Below are 17,567 nucleotides of genomic sequence, written 5' to 3' on the forward strand. Positions count from 1 at the left end.
TACACAGTAGCGGCGCGCTCTATGGGAGCCAGAGAGAAGCTCGAATTCTACACACGGCAATCTGTTCTGACCACACAAAGTACACTGTAAAGAAGGAAACGGCGGTAGTGACGTGTTACAGGGTCTTTGTTTCAGATAGTGGAGTTGAGTCGGTCGTAACACCCAGTGAGAGATACTTTTCAGTACTACGTCTCCCCCCACTCCCTCCCTAGGCCCTCCCCGCCCCCTCTCCCCCCTTCTCTCTCTCTCTCTCCAATGGACTCGATCATTAAAATCCGGCGGCTTAAGAGTTGTGGAAGAGCTTGGCGGTCAAACCGTACGAACAAAACAAGACAAAGACAGGATATACATACATACATTAAAGAGACATATATATATATATATATACATTTTCATACACACACACACACATATATATATATATACATATATATATATATATTGTGCATACACAGCAAAGCCTGTGTTACCCACTGGAACGCTCACCGCACGGCTGGGCACTGCAATCCATCCTGTCGGAATGCAGCACATGCAGTTTCAGTGAGGAACAGACACTTTCCCAGTGACTGACGATCCCACGGCCAAACGCCTTCAACCGTTTCAAACGTGCACGGGACTCCGGATACGTGGAAACGAGATCCACCCAAAGGTCAGGTTCCTGGCGTTATACGACCGACTGGGTGAAACAGCTCGTGTGTCATTAAGTTAAGGAGGATATATATGATTCAGGGCCTATAAGCAGGTCCGTCAGTTGGGCCCGAGGACTTGGCCGGTGCTGTTGAGACTGAAAAAGCGGTGGCATTTATGGTACACTAAAAAAAAAAAGAAGAAAATTTTTTTTTTTTAAGTTCATGTCTGAACTTTACTACAAAAGCAGTGATGATAACAAAATAATAAACGGTTGCAGCTGTCAAGTCAAAATGATCTTTATTGAGGGGAAAAGAATAAGCTTGTACAGCTTTTTCACATCCTGCGCGGCCCTGTGTGTGTGTGTGTGTGTGTGTGTGTGTTTTGTGTTTTGTTTGATTGAGCTTCTGTCAGTAGGATTTTCAGGCCTGACTGAAGATTTCGCATGAAAAGGGTAGGCCTAAATTATGGCATTGCGCACTAGAAAATTCATTGCCCTTATACAGAAGCGAACAGAAACAATTTAGAAACGACTGATTCAAGCGTTCATCAAAATGAGACCAGATACGCAAACGAAACTTCATGTACTGAAGTAGCCATTGCATGCTTAGAGCTTGCATCCAGATCATTACAATGGTAAATAATACTTGAGCACTGAGATTGACACACACTGACCAAGACATTTGCTCAGTTTGAAATATCCCGGGAAGCGCTGTTATGGCCGTTCACATATCGTTTCAATAATAACTATAGCAATGGTGATGATAATAACTTGAAGATAAATTACTGCTAGTACTACTGACTACTTCTGTTACTACTTCTACAACTAAAAACAACAACAGCAAACAATAGTGATAATAATAACAGTGATAATGATAACCAACAAGGACACGTGATGTAAAAGCCCCCCTCTTGAACTGCAGCCGTAAAACGTGTAATGAAACATGAACAACAGCATCAAGTTTGAAAACATGTTTTATGTATAAAACATACATCTCACACACCCAGGCTGAGACTGATGAAATTGAAGCTTCATGTCAAAGTTAACAAATGATCCATGTTAGTGCAGGTCGCGTCGCACGGCACTGAGAACTGTTCACCAGATTCCTCCATCCTGATCTGCTAGTTGTGTATCACAGCCTGGGTTTCTGTGAATCGTTGTCCTGTCTTCACACGGTCCCATGTTCTGCTTGTTGGTGTGGCCCACGTGTTCAGTGGTAACCTAACCAGGTGCATCTCATGTTTAGTATATACCTACCTCGCCACTGGTTGGGTTCTCCGTTACAAATCCGTGAGGGTCCATATCTCGCATGCACTGGGCCTACAGGAAGATGGAATATACAGTGCATGCAGGAGACTGATCTACTGTTTTACGGGGATGTTGTTGCCCCCTTCCCCATCCCCGCAAAAAAGATGCAATAAAAATTATACTTCGTCAAACATTCCTTTCAACGTGTGCAACAGGGAGCAAGCACTGAATGAAGGGAAAGGAAACATGAGGGAGTGCTGGGCAGGTCGACGTAATATCCATGGGATTCTTTCAGTTTCAGAACACTGAGCTGCCCACTGGTTTTCACTGAACAACTGAAGTGACTCCGTCAGCGACAGTGCGGGGTAACCTCTGGTGTGTGGCCCCATGGTGACCTACACCGACAGTTCCCACTGCATGTGAAAGCTGTTTAAGAAATATAATAACAATAATCAATAATACTAAATAAATAAATAACAATGAAAAAAAAGATAAATAAAAAAAATCAAAATCAAAATTTAAAAAATGGCCGCGGCTTGAGTCGACTAGTGTCGGTTCATATTCATGACACGGGTCATTCGCCGTTTGTTTTGTTGATGCCCAGCTCTTGACAAGAAGAGTGGCCCGGATTACACGTTTCATGTTATTTCTCACTTGCCTGCCGCATTGCAAAACGCTCGAAAATGTTCGTCGAAACAGGCACCGCCGGGGCCAGAATTTAGTACACTGCTGATACTAACATAGGGAATGACTCCTGCTTCGAAATGACTCGATAGCAAATTACGATCCACTTAAATAGGTTGTCAGTACTGACAAACTATTCAGATATTTCTTGGCCAATACGAGTTGTGCCATTGTCAGTCATCAAGACCAAATATAATTATGAACACCAGCAGAGATTTACGTCACTATTACTATATTGACGTCAATGACGTCAAATGAAGACACCCCCCCCCCCCCCCGCCCCCCATCAAAATGGCGACTGGTGACCGCGGCAACCAGGATTTCAGCTGGTCTTGTTTCCAAAACGAAAAGAAGACGCGGGTTAACTGCACCAGGTGATACCCCCCTGCACTGGCATGAGCACTGCATTTCCCAGTCGGCTGGTGTTTTTTTCTAACTTGAACTGACCCGGCGACTACTTACGCATCATCCCAACTCTGTCAGCTAGGACCACGAAGTTTCCTCACCTCGTATCACTCCCCCCCCCCCCCCCTTTCCCCCTCCTAAGCCCTGAAGGAGACAGCCTGCGGTTGTGGTGTTACATCAGCTTTGGCTTTCACTGCACAAGGCGGTTATCTAATGATACATACTGCAGGCTTCTTTTGCAGCACGGAGCCAGCAGAGGATACATGACGGCAATGTCTGGAGGGGGTGAAGGCTGTCTTCATTCTTCGCACATGTTAGCAATACGTACAGCGCGCGTGTACAAACGCACATATTGACATCCGTGCATGCAGACGCACATTTTGTCCGGCAGGGCATGCACATGCAAATTATGCCGCGTGTGCGCGCGCGCGCACACACACACACACACACACACGCACACAAAGGAAGCCAACTGGACAGATGCCATGGACCCCGCACAGCTGATGCAAGGGGAATGATGGGAATGTCTGCGTGCCACGTATGTGTGTGTGTGTTTACGGACGCTAGAAATGATGGAGATATTTTTTAATAGAAATTAAAATTACACCAGACAAAAGGAAACAATTAGGGTTTTATCAAAATGTGTCCAGTTCAAGAAAGCGTAGACTATATCTAAATGTGGTACACTTGACATACTGCTCCTAAACTTGAAGACAGAAAAAAGGCTTCTTCTTCTTCTTCTTCTTCTTCTTCTTCTTCTTCTTCTCAGTCTCCTCTTCCTCCTCCTTCTTCTCCTTCTTCTTCTTCTCAGTCTCCTCCTCCTCCTCCTCCTCCTTCTTCTTCTTCCTCTTCTTCTCAGTCTCCTCCTCCTCCTCCTCCTCCTTCTTCTTCTTCTTCTCAGTCTCCTCCTCCTCCTCCTCCTTCTTCTTCATCTTCTTCTTCTTCTCAGTCTCCTCCTCCTCCTCCTTCTTCTTCATCTTCTCAGTCTCCTCCTCCTCCTCCTCCTCCTCGAGTCCTCCTCCTCCTCCTTCTTCTTCAGTCTTCGTCTTCAATCTGTTCGTCAGTGAGTCTCATTGGCTGGGCTTTCTGTTGGTAGTTTTGTTGGCTGTCAGTCTGTATGTCCGGGGATGTTGTTCAATCTTTTTGTAAGTCCGAGAGTATGATGCCCACTGGTCATTCCGTTAGTGTGGTCACTCACTCTGTTAGTCAGCTGGTTAGTCAGTCTCAGCGTTTTTAACGTGCGCTGGTCATTCTGTTATCGCTTTGGTCAGTCCGGCAGTCTGTAACTGATGACGGTGTTGATGTGTCTGTTATACTGAGTGCCGGCCGGTGTCTCTGGGATAATACTGTCTGCTCTTCTGTTCAGTGGTCAGTCAGTCTGTTTTGTCAGTGTGTTGGTCACACGGTTTGCTGATCACGATGGTCAGTCGCTTTCGTGTGTGGCCAGTGTGTACCGTTCATGGCACAGCCGGTTCACACCTGTCTGCAGTCAGTGATAGTTACCTGCCACCGTGTGACATTCAACAATCAATACACACACTGCTAGTCACAAACACACGCGCGCGCGCGCGCGCCCACACACACACACACACACACACCGACACAGACGGACGGACACACTGACAGGGAGACTGACAGAGGGTCCGGCAGTCAGATAGACAGAAAAATAGGCAGTGACAGAGAAACGCGTGCAATGTGTGTGTGTGTGTGCGGCGTGAGTACGTCAGTGTGTGTGTGTGTGTGAGTGTCTGTGACTGAGTTAGTTCGCGCATGCGTGTGTGTGTGTATGCGCGCACGTGTATGTGTGTGTGCATGTACGCGCGTTCCGCCGGACAGCAGAACGGCACAACTCCATACAACACAACGGCACGTATGTTAACTAGTAGGCTAGTCACCTTGTAAAGTGCCCAACCCCTCCCCCCCCCCCCCCCTTCCACCCCCTTCCCCCTCCCTTCAGTCACACAAAGCGAGAGGGAAAAAAACAGCAAAAAAACAAAACCAAAAAAAAACCGGAGGGGCCGATATGTGCTCACACCACCGGTGTATCGTGTACACCGCACACATGTCTACATGTACACACACTGTACTGACGGCTCTTGGCTCTCCACAATGTACAGGGAGGCCAGTGACACGGGGCTCACATACTCGCTCGCTTCCCCCCACCCCCTACCCCCACCCACTCTCTCTCTCTCTCTCTGACCCTCCCACATCCCCCACATAACCCCACCACCCCCTCGCTCTCTCCCTGCCCTCCCCCCCCCCCGGCCTTGACCGGGTCAGACGTATGGAGAGGGTGAAGAGGGAGGTGGTAGCAAAGGCAGAGAGAGGGAGGATGGGTGTGTGGGAGAGCGTCCACCCAAGCCCCTTGTGTTTCCACACACACCGGTATGTATGCCGAGGGCTGCTGCCAGTTCATGACGAGTGAGTGACGAGAGTTTTTCTTGTCTACACGTGGCTTGCAAACTAACCAGCGGCTGGCTGGGTATTGGTTGGTTGGTTGCGTGGTGGTGGTGGTGGTGGTGGTGGGAGCGGAGGGGGGGGGGGGGGGGGGGCTGCGATCTTTGCCAGCAAAGGGGCGCAGCTGATAGCTGGGTCACGTGATGGCTCGCGCTCCGTGTGGTGGCGAAGCCGTGTGTGTGTGTGTGTGTGTGTGTGTGTGTGTGTGTGTGATTGGGAATCACCGTCTGAGGGTGGTACCGCTACCGTCGTTGGGTCTCGGAGTGAGTGTGTGGAGGATAGGGGGCGAGGGGGAATGAGAAAGAGGGAGAGAGGAGGAGGAGGGGAGGGGGGCAATGTGATTCATTTTCCTCAGGCCGTAGCCCTCCTTGGTCATCGAAGGGAAATGTGAACACGTTGAATAATCACGAGCAACTGATGAAGACTGAGGAGCACGGGTCATCATCATATTTAGAAAGATCCATTTTTCTGTCAAGGCGCCGATCGCAGCATAATCGGTTTGACATTGGACTTCTGCATCAAGCGTTCACCGGTGATCAGGGTTCGAAGCTCCGTTTCGGCAAGGTGTTGTGTCTCCGATTTTGTCCTCACTCCACCCAGGTGTGAATCACACGGACTTACAAATAGATGTCTGTGGTGTGAGTGGACACCTGACTCTCCCTGGGGAGGTACAGACGGCCGGACAGGCCGAATCCTGTACTGAGACATAGTGAATATGAAATCGCTGCTGCTTCGATGGCCAGTGAGGGGACGGTGTGGGACACTGTTTAACCTGACCAGCAATGAAGAAGATGATTCTACGAGAAAGCCGTATCCTTTCTGACAAGTAGCTTTTCTTCTCTGCAAGGGGGGGAAGGGGGTTCAGTTGTTGTTCGGCAATATTGATTGTTTGTTCTGGAATTTTCTGTTTGTTCCTTTGTAAGCTCTTTCTAAAGTATTGCAAAGCTCTTCCACATATGCCCCGATCAGTCAAAGTATAAATTTCCTTCCGCCTAGTTTTATTCAAATCACTTCTTCTTCTTCTTCTTCTTCTTCTTCAGCAGCAGCAGCAGCAGCAGCGACCGCAGCAGCAGCATCATTATCATCATCATCTTCTTCTTCTTATCATCATCATCATCTTCGATATTATGATGATGATTATGATAATGGTTGTTATGATGATGATGATAATTTTGCTGATGATTGTTGTTGTTGTGTTATAATTCAGTTTGAGGAAAGGGACTGGTGGGGCAGGGGAGTCATCTACTCACAACAGTGACGCCACCATTGTGGGCAGCAACCCGCGGAATGCCAGGCTAATTGTTCTGGGCACACCGTGTACTTGTATGTGTATATTTTTTTTTCTTTATCACATCAGATTTCTCTGTGTGAAATTCGGGCTGCTCTCCCCAGGGAGAGCGCGTCGCTACACTACAGCGCCACCCATTTTTTTGGTATTTTTTCCTGCGTGTAGTTTTATTTGTTTTTCCTATCGAAGTGGATTTTTCTACAGAATTTTGCCAGGAACAACCCTTTTGTTGCCGTGGGTTCTTTTACGTGCGCTAAATGCATGCTGCACACGGGACCTCGGTTTATCGTCTCATCCGAATGACTAGCGTCCAGACCACCACTCAAGGTCTAGTGGAGGGGGAGAAAATATCGGCGGCTGAACCGTGATTCGAACCAGCGCACTCAGATTCTCTCGCTTCCAAGGCGGACGCGTTACCTCTAGGCCATCACTCCACTGAACTCGACTGAACTCGAACTCACCGGCCATACACTTGGTCCAAAAGCCTCAAACCCAACTCTGAAATGTCTTGAAGTGAATCACAGTGAGTCGGAGGGGAGTGAGTCGGTGTGTGTCTGTGTGTGTGTGTGTCTGTGTATGTGCGTCAGCGGAGTTAGAGACTGAGAGTTTCTGTGTGGCAGTATGTGCGTGTGCCGAGTGTGTGCCCGTGTCAGTTATTGTGAGAGAAAGAGATGATGATGACTGATGATGACTGAGTGCTCGGCAGGGTACTATAGTCTTTTGGATGGGACAATAAAACGCTGGTGTTCATCACAGATCCCCACTGACAGCAACAAAAGAACGGTCCCTTGTACAAAAGGCATAGAACACGTTACTCCGATAGAATGATTAGCAAAAACACACACATGCATACACTGACACCTACACCACGCGCGCACACACACACTGACACACACACGCGGCACACTCACTCACACACAAATACACTTGCGCGCGCACGGACACGAGGTTACACTGGCGATGCGCTGTGGCGATACGCTCTCCACGACAAGAAAATAATAGTCAAAGCCGGTACCTCTCACTGGATAAGAAAATCAGCCGCTGCGTAGTGATGTAAACTTGCTGGATGAAGTGGAGGTTAAAGACCCCTTGGTAAAAAGCCCTTAAAGGTCAAGCTGTCTGGGGCTTGGTGAGTTAACGTAGATAGTACGACAACGTAACAAATACGGATCGACCACCACCCCCCTCCACACACACACACACCAAACTGAAGAGAAAACGTGACCTTACAAAGAGCGAAAAGGGTAGCTCAACGTCTGTCTATCTTCCCAAGACTCAAGCCCTGAACAACGAGCCAAGAGGTCGTTAAACATACACTAACATCTCTCAGAGGGATATCAATAAAAAATTAAAAAAAATCATTGTGTCCATGGCTGTTCAAACTCAATCGTGACCACACAACAACAACAACAACAATAACAAAAAAAACCAGGACAGAGGTAGTCTATGAGCACGGTGATTGAGGACGGTGAGTTGAGCCCCCCAGTAGAAAATGACGGGCTGCTAGCTTTAATGCCTCTGTACTTTTGTTCTTCGGCTTGTCTCCTTCCTTCCGCACCACTGGTAGCGCCCGACCGTCAGTCTCTCTCTCTCCCCGCTGCCGGCAGACGGGTCACCTTTCGCTGCGTTGTTGCTGCTCCACCGTTCGGCTACCTACCTCCACACCACCACCTCTCTCGCCACCCGGTTAGAAAAGAGGACTGTAGCTACCTTAAGGTCTTCAACCTGTGGAAGAAGGAGAAGAGAGAAAGAAAACACCATCACCAATTACACGAGACAGCGTGAAAAGCGGGTGCAGTGGTCAAGTGACTGTGTGCAGGGAGGGATAGAGTGTCCAGTGAACAGGCCAGGCGGGGTGTACTCCCCACCAAGCCAACGACAACACCTCCACGACAGGGCTACTGCCGTGACAGCTTGTTGCAAAAGCTGGAGTGGTGAGGAGGAGGGGGAGGGGTGGAAGGTGAGTGAGGAGGGTGCGTGTGTGTGTGTGTGGGGTGGGGGGGTGGGGGGTGGGGGGCAGGAGGAGGGGGGGGGGGGCCGTGTGTGTGTGTGTGTGTGACAATGGCGGTGTAGGCTGTAGTGTCTCTCTGTCTCTCTCTCCCCGTCGCTCTCAGTCTCTCCAGGAGGAGACCTGTGGGTATTGATTACTGTGCAGGTAACATCAGCTAGGGGCCTAACTTGACGCTGAGCTGAAGCCGCCGTACAGCACAGCACCGCACAGCACAGCACAGCAACGGCAACAAGCATACACTGGTTAAAGTCTGCTTTGCGCTCCCTGAAGCGACTAAGGCCGATGTAGGCCCCGTTGTTGAGCAGCAAGCAGCAACATAATGTTCACTGACTAACTGCTGTCAGTGAGGCTCCGGCACTTTGTACTGGGCGCTGTGTCTGTGTCTGTGTGTGGCTGTGCTGTTGACCGGGACTCGTATCACTGATCTTGGATATGTTGGATGAAGGAGGGGACGTGACTCGACCTGCGGCAAGTTCACCCCTATGTAGGTCACACACCAGTTAAGTCTTACCTGGTCCGTTAATTGTTTGTACCACAAGTCCAGCGGTTGAGGCCGGCTCTAAACCGTGACCGCCGCGCTTCACGGCGGACTTCTGATGTGGTGACACGGTTTGATTTTTTAAACCAGTTCGTGCTCACACCTTTTCTTGATCGACTGATTATGCTGTGAGCCAGTGGTTTTTAAACCAGTTTATGGTATCACCTTTTATGATTGATTATGCTGTAAATCTGGTTTTTGAAACCAGTTCATGTTTACCTTTTGATGATTGATTGTGCTGTAAACCAGTGGTTTTTAGGTCAATTTATGCTTTCCTTTCCAGGATCGATTGTTCTATAAAAACTGGTTTTTAAACCACTGAGTTTATGCTTACCTTTTCTTGACTAACCGATGATCGGGGAGCCAATGGTTTTTAAACCAGTTTATGTTCCTCTGTTTAAAAATCGATTATGGCAGCCATTGGCAGGCCTAGCCACCGGTTCGGTTATTGTTAAGTTGTACCTGGTCAAGGCAGATGATGCTGACACATTTCACATCCGATTGTGTACACAACAGCCTGTCTTCACCTTTAATCACCAATTCTGTTGATTCACTGTAACCCCTTGTTTCAGTGAGCGAAGCACATCGCTTGTTCTCCCAACAGCTAAGTTTGAAATAAGTTGTAAATCAGACCTTGATTCCAACCAGGTAATCCTGATCTGTTCGTTATTCTGTCCATTAAGCGCGCGCGCGCGTGTGTGTGTGTGTGTGCGAATCTGTTCTTGGTTCATTTTCCTGTCCATTATTTGATTTATTTTATTGGTTTATTCATATTTGCTGTGATGCCAGACAGGAGTGTAAACCAGATCATTTGAGTTGTTCATGGTTTACTGCGGCATGCAACATGTCAGCTTTATTTTTTATATAATGATGATTTATACCTCTCCCAAACAAATCGACGTTGAATCAGCCAGTTCCCAGGGCATGTTCATGGCTTACAATTTATCTGTCCAATAAATAATCTGTAAAACCTCTTTTGCTGGACTGGTCCGTTATGTATTCTTTCGTCCAACAATCAGACATAGTTTAACGGAACCTAGTCCTCAGTCCAACAATCAGACATTAAACCGAACCTAGTCCTCAGTCCAACAATCAGACATTAAACCGAACCTAGTCCTCAGTCCAACAATCAGACATTAACCAGAACCTAGTCCTCAGTCCAACATTCAGACAAATATTAAAATGTTCATTGTTTTATTGTGCCTCCCAGCTATGACAAGGCGCGGAATGTTCCTGTTGAGAGTGGAAGGTGAACTGTGTTGAACAACGAACGAACTTAACGAATTTGATTTATGTAGGGCGCGTTAAGTCGTGTGTTCACAGTACCGAGACTGCTGGCTTGAAACTGATGTAGAACTTTCAGTCCTCACATGCTGCAGTTCAGTTTCGAGACGTCTGTCCACCACTGGCCACGTCTGCCAGTTCATTCTTGCTTTCTCTCTCTCTCCTCATCGATCGTGGAGTTTCCTTTCCTCCCGACCCGACACCGTCTGACCAGGGAGGGAGGCTGGCTGACACCAAGAACGGTGATGTCAGCAACCGCCTTTCTTCTGATCCCCCCCCCCCCCACCCCGCCCCCCCCCCTTCCCGCCCTCCCCTCCCTTAAAAACTTGGATGTATTGATGATGGTAGTGCCATGGTGGTAGTTATCTGCGAGGCGTCTCAGGATGGCTGATGATGATAATAATGACGATGGTGACGATAATTCTGCTGCTGCTGCTGATGATGTTGATGATGACCGATGTGGAGGCTGATGATAATACAAAGCTGGTGGCGATAACGACGTTGATGTTGGTTAATGGTGGTGATGATAAGCGTGGTCAAAGATGGTGGTGTGGTGGTGTTGATGAATCAGTTTCAGTTTCAGTAGCTCAAGGAGGCGTCACTGCGTTCGGACAAATCCATATACGCTACACCACATCTGCGCGTAACCCAACGCGCTTAGTCAGGCCTTGAAGAAACCCGTATTCTGCATGCCCCCGGGAGACGGTTGCAGCGCCAGTTGGGACCGCTGCTCACAGAAACGAGGGCTGAGCTCTTCCCGTGGGCGGTCCGCGAAAATGAATGAATGATGACTGACTGTAGCAGTCAAGAGATCAGTCAGTGATGACATGGGGAGGAGGACAGTGATGACATTGATGATGATGATGATGATGACGACAATTACGACGATGAAGAATAAACAAAGCAGCGGTTGTAACCAATGAATTTGACAACAAAATGAAACGAAACAGGGGAGGAAAGTGTGTGAAAATATATGGTTCGAACCACGGCTCAGCCGCCGATATTTTCTCCCCCTCCACTAGACCTTGAGTGGTGGTCTGGACGCTAGTCATTCGGAATAGACGATAAACCGAGGTCCCGTGTGCAGCATGCACTTAGCGCACGTAAAAGAACCCACGGCAACAAAAGGATTGCTCCTGGCAAAATTCGGTAGCAAAAAAATGTTCGATAGGAAAAACAAATAAAACTGCACGCAGAAAAAGGGTGGCGCTGCAGTGAAGCGACGCGCTCTCCCTGGAGAGAGCAGCCCGAATTTAACACATCTAAATCTGTTGTGATAAAAAGAGTAGCACAAATACAAATATTTTCGCCATAGAGTTTGCTGGTAGTCGTGACACGTGAAAGAGGACGGTATCAGCTCAGGCATGCTGTTGCTCAAGTTTTCCCTTTCCTTTCATTGCTGAACGCTTTGTGGAGATTTCAATGCACGAACAGTTGGGATACCAGATTTCATTCAAATGGAACATGAAAACAACAGATGTAACTTACCTTATAATGATCATTGTGATTTGATATACAACATACATTCAATGGATGGCTCTGTGCAAAAAGCTGGTAGAAGACTGGTGTCCATATGCATTGACAATAATTTGTGTATCCTCAATGGAAGAACACTGGGTGATTTAGATGGACACTTTATATGCTGTAGTCCAAATGGCTGTAGTGTTGTTGATTATTTTATTTGTTCTAACACTATGAAAAATGACATCTTACATATGAAAGTTCATCCCCTTTAATCTTTTTCATATCACTGTCCGATGGAATTAAGTTTTTTCGTAACTGGATTTTCGACAAAATCAGAAAGGAATTCGGTATCAGTTAAAACGTCACGAAAAGAAACTTTTAAAGCTGAAGACGTCACACACCGATACTTATGGGATGACTTCTCAGACGAGAAATACTTAAGAGCTTTCGAAATGCCATGGATAAAAACCCAACTTGTTCAAATAGAACAAAGATTAGATACGTATATTGAAAATGAAACCGGTAGTTCTAAACTAGCACTAAACAATACTATTAATGATTTTACACAAATGATGAAACTTGCAGCTAATGTAAGTCTTAGGAAGAAAACAAACGTTCGTAAGCGCAAAAGAAAAAATGTTAAAAAATGGTTTGATAGAGAATGTTATGAACACAGAAAAGATCTTAGATCAATACTGAATGCCATAAATAGGCATCCATATAATAAATCCCTATGCAAAAAATATTTTTCCAAACGTAAGATCTATAATAGACTGTTAAGACGAAAGAAAAGAATGTACACAAATGATCTTGCGAATAAAATCAACAACGTCCTTTATAAAGATCCGAACATCGCCTGGAAAACATTAAAAAGTTTACAAACTGCAGGCGAGAATGCCACACGCAAATATCAGTTGAATACATCCATATGGATTTCACGTCTGGAAAAGCTCATTGGCAAAGAAGTGAATATAGGAGAAAAACAAAGGCAAAAAATCAGAAACGAACAAAAAGAGTCAAATAGATGAGAGTCTGCTTTCAAATATCAACTTAACAATATCAAACAAAGAAATCAAGAAAGCATGCAAGCATCAAAAAAATAATAAATCACCAGGATTGGACGGCATTACAAACGAAATGGTCAAAACAAGTCTTCCAATAACTGTCCATATCATTCAAAAAATGTTTAACATAATTTTCACTCAAGGTATATATCCAGAATGTTGGAACAATCGTTTAAACATTCCATTGTATAAAAATGGGAACCCGGGAGATCCAAATAATTATAGTGGAATAACCTTAACCAATACCTTGGGAAAAGTATTCTGCACCATATTAATTAATCGAATAACTGAGTACCTAGAACAAGGTGAACGCCTAACAAAGGAACAAATTGGATTTCGGAAACACTACAGAACAGCTGATCAAATCTTCATTCTAAAAAAGATCATTAATGAAGTAATAAAAGTAAAAAATGGTAGATTATACGGTTGTTTTGTGGATTTTGAAAAAGCCTTTGATAATGTTTGGCACAATGCCCTGTTCCTAAAGTTGAAAAAAAATGGGCATAACTGGTAAATGCTTTGATATAATTAAAGACATGTATGATAATTCCAAAATTCAAATAAATTCATTCGAAGATCTCAGCACAGAAATGACTGTACAGAAGGGTGTACAACAGGGCAATACACTAAGCCCAACTTTATTTAATATTGTCATAGATGATATTGTAAAATCTATGGAAAGTAAAGATTCTCCAAAATTCAATGCTGTTTCACCGAGCAATGTATCATGTTTACTTTATGCTGATGATCTGGTTATTCTGTCTATAACAAGAAAAGGATTGCAACAAAAATTACATAATTTGAACACATATTGCCATAGATGGGGATTAAAAATTAATAGAGAAAAAAACGAAAGTGGTAATCTTTACAAGATCTGACCCAAAAGTATCAATATATTTTTACTGTGGGGAAGGTATAATGCAAACAGCAGAAGAATATAAATATTTAGGAGTTATATTCCACAAAAGTGGAAGTCTGACAAGGGCACAGGAACACCTAACTAAACAAGCAAACAAAGCATTGCATACTTTACGAAGAGCATTCAAAAATATCAACAATCCAGGTACCATATCTAAGCTATATGATACTTTGATAACGCCAATATCGATTTATGGGGCGGAGGTATGGTTACCTTACCAAGTCAAAACGGATGATTCTTTCGATTTAGCACATCTTTTTGACGACTGCTTATCGAATAAGTTTCCACATGACAAATTACACATTAAATTCTGTAAGCAAATACTTAGAGCACACAAAAAAGCTATGGTGCTTCCTGTGTTAGGTGAACTGGGCAGATTCCCAATAAGTTTAAAGATAATGTGTCAAATTATTACATATTGGATTCACATTATCACCGGAAACTTCCCTCATCAACAAAATATATAAGTCCATGTACCAACAAGAAAACACAATTTCCCCATGGTTGATATTTGTTAGAAAGATACTCGAAATAATAGGCCTTGATCACATTTGGAAAAACCAATTCACATTCAGCGTACATAGACTGAAATACGTCGTATATAAAAAATTAGAAAATGAATATATCAAATACTGGAAAGATAAAAGAGAAAAAACATTAAAGCTAAAATTTTACAATACGATTGTAGCAGAGTACAAAACTGAAACCTATCTTTTAAATATATCAGATACAAAACACAGACAAGCTTTAACAAAACTCAGAATAAGCGCGCATGACCTAAAGATTGAGAAAGGTAGATATTTAAATATTCCACAAGAAGACAGATTGTGCAACAAGTGTAACATCCTGGAAGACGAAATCCATCTTCTTGATCATTGTATTAAATATAAAACCTTAAGGCAACAATTTTTAAAAGATATTCAAAATTCGAATAACACAGGAAATATTCCCAGTCAGGTGATGCTAACAGATGATGAATATATACAAACAAGATTAGGAAAATTTGTTTATGAATGCTGCTGCAATTTACTGCATTAACTGATTGATTAATTGTGTGTTTTTCATTCATTCATTTATTTACCATTGCACTTGTGTCTTATAAACCTTAAGGTTTCATGACAATAAAATCTATTCTTTTCTATTTTAGTCGTGTTTCCTGATGGGAACATGTTTTAACCGAACAGGGAGTGTGAGAGGGAGAGGAGTCTGAAGCTCCAGATGGGATGTAGACAACCGGTTAGTTGCTGAAGTCAACTTGTTGGCTTGCACGACCGTTTGACTTGGTGTATGGAAAAGTCAAATGGACATGTAAAGTCCATGAAAAGTCTGTGGGGGGGGGGGGGGGGGGGGGGGGGGGAATGTATGTGTGTGGTTTTAGGTTATCGAGAGATCATGAATAGAGGAGAGGAGAAAGAGAATGGGAAAGAGGGCGGAGAGAGTGAGGAGAGAACGGTTGAGAGATAGATGGAGGGGGAAGGGGAGAGAGAGGAGAGGACAAGGGAGAGATAAATGGGGGTGGGAGGGGGGGGGAGAGAGAGGACGGGTGAGAGATAGATGCGGGGCCGGGAGGGGGGGGGGGGGAGTGAGAAAGAGGAGATGACGGGTGAGATATATAGATGGGGGGGGGGGGGTGGTGAGAGAGAGAGGACGGGTGAGAGATAGATGGAGGGGGAAGGGGAGAGAGAGAGGACGGGTGAGAGATAGATGGGGGGGGGGGGGGGGGGGGGGTGAGAGAGAGAGAGAGGACGGGTGAGAGATAGATGGGGGGGTGGGGGTGAGAGAGAGAGAGGACGGGTGAGAGATAGATGGAGGGGGGTGAGAGAGGAGAGGATGGGTGGGAGATAGATGGGGGGGGGGGGGTGAGAGAGAGAGGACGGGTGAGAGATAGGGGGGGGGGGTGAGAGAGAGAGAGGACGGGTGAGAGATAGATAGGGGGGGTGAGAGAGGAGAGGATGGGTGGGAGATAGATTTGGGGGGGGGGGTGAGAGAGAGAGGACGGGTGAGAGATAGATAGGGGGGGGGGTGAGAGAGAGAGAGGACGGGTGAGAGATAGATAGGGGGGGGGGTGAGAGAGGAGAGGATGGGTGGGAGATAGATGGGGGGGGGGGTGAGAGAGAGAGGACGGGTGGGAGATAGATGGATGGGGGGTGAGAGAGAGAGAGGATGGGTGGGAGATAGATGGAGGGGGGGTGAGAGAGAGAGAGAGAGGATGGGTGGGAGATAAATAGGGGGTGGATGGGTTCAGAGAGAGAGGAGAGGACGGGTGAGAAATAGATAGATGGGGGGTGAGAGAGAGAGAGAGGATGGGTGGGAGATAGATAGATGGGGGGTGAGAGAGAGAGAGAGAGAGGAGAGGACGGGTGAGAGATAGATAGATGGGGGGTGAGAGAGAGAGGAGAGGAGAGGACGGGTGAGAGATAGATGGAGGGGGGGGGTGAGAGAGAGAGGAGAGGACGGGTGAGAGATAGATAGATGGGGGGTGAGAGGAGAGGAGAGGACGGGTGAGAGATAGATGGAGGGGGGGGGGGTGAGAGAGAGAGGAGAGGACGGGTGAGAGATAGATAGATGGGGGGTGAGAGGAGAGGACGGGTGAGAGATAGATGGAGGGGGGGGGGGGTGAGAGGAGAGGAGAGGACGGGTGAGAGATAGATGGGGGAGGGGGGATGAGAGAGAGAGGAGAGGACGGGTGAGAGATAGATGGGGGAGGGGGGATGAGAGAGAGAGGAGAGGACGGGTGAGAGATAGATGGGGGAGGGGGGATGAGAGAGAGAGGAGAGGACGGGTGAGAGATAGATGGGGGAGGGGGGATGAGAGAGAGAGGAGAGGACGGGTGAGAGATAGATGGGGGAGGGGGGGATGAGAGAGAGAGGAGAGGACGGGTGAGAGATAGATGGGGGGGGGATGAGAGAGAGAGGAGAGGACGGGTGAGAGATAGATGGGGGGGGGGTGAGAGAGAGAGGAGAGGACGGTGAGAGATAGATAGATGGGGGGTGAGAGGAGAGGAGAGGACGGGTGAGAGATAGATGGGGGGATGGGGGGGGGGCGTGAAGAAAGAGAGAGGCTGACAGAGAGGGAGAGGTGGGAAACGGATGTGTTAAACACACACACAGGCCATTGGAGAGTCGTTAGCTGACCAGTCATCGAACATCATAAGGTCACTTCAGCACCAATGAACAGCCATCAAATTCCTTAACAAGCATAAGATCGAAACGCAGTGTTTTGTCATTGTGTGCAAATAAACGGAAATATGTTTAGCACCTTCTCGTCCGTGCTCTGACACTAAAGAGAGGAAAAGACACACACACACACACACACACACACACACACACACACAGATATATATATATATATATATAGCGGTGGTCTGGAGGATGGAAGCAAGGGTCCAGGGTTTGGCTCTCCCTTCCCCTTCCCCTTCCAAGGGCACCAGATTGGATCTTGTGTGCTGGTCAGACCTGGCTCTGTGATCGTCTTCCGGGTGAGATCGATGGTAACCCGAGGTGCCTGTCTGCGCTGAAGCCGGGTATTTTTGTGCACTCGCTGCGACAAAGAAAATTGTTCCTGGACAAAAAAACCA

General features: G+C 46.5%; 1 protein-coding gene across 1 annotated transcript in view; it reads left to right on the forward strand.

Moving 5' to 3' along the window:
* Positions 1 to 8,317: 8,317 nt before the first annotated feature.
* Positions 8,318 to 17,567, forward strand: part of LOC143274927 (uncharacterized) — a 28,313-nt gene continuing 19,063 nt past the window's right edge. Inside the window, exon 1 of the mRNA XM_076578928.1 lies at positions 8,318 to 8,670. The gene's annotated coding sequence lies outside the window, so the exon portion shown is untranslated. The remainder of the gene's footprint in view (positions 8,671 to 17,567) is intronic.

Source organism: Babylonia areolata, chromosome 29, assembly GCF_041734735.1.
Source record: "Babylonia areolata isolate BAREFJ2019XMU chromosome 29, ASM4173473v1, whole genome shotgun sequence".
Lineage (NCBI taxonomy): Eukaryota > Metazoa > Mollusca > Gastropoda > Neogastropoda > Buccinidae > Babylonia > Babylonia areolata.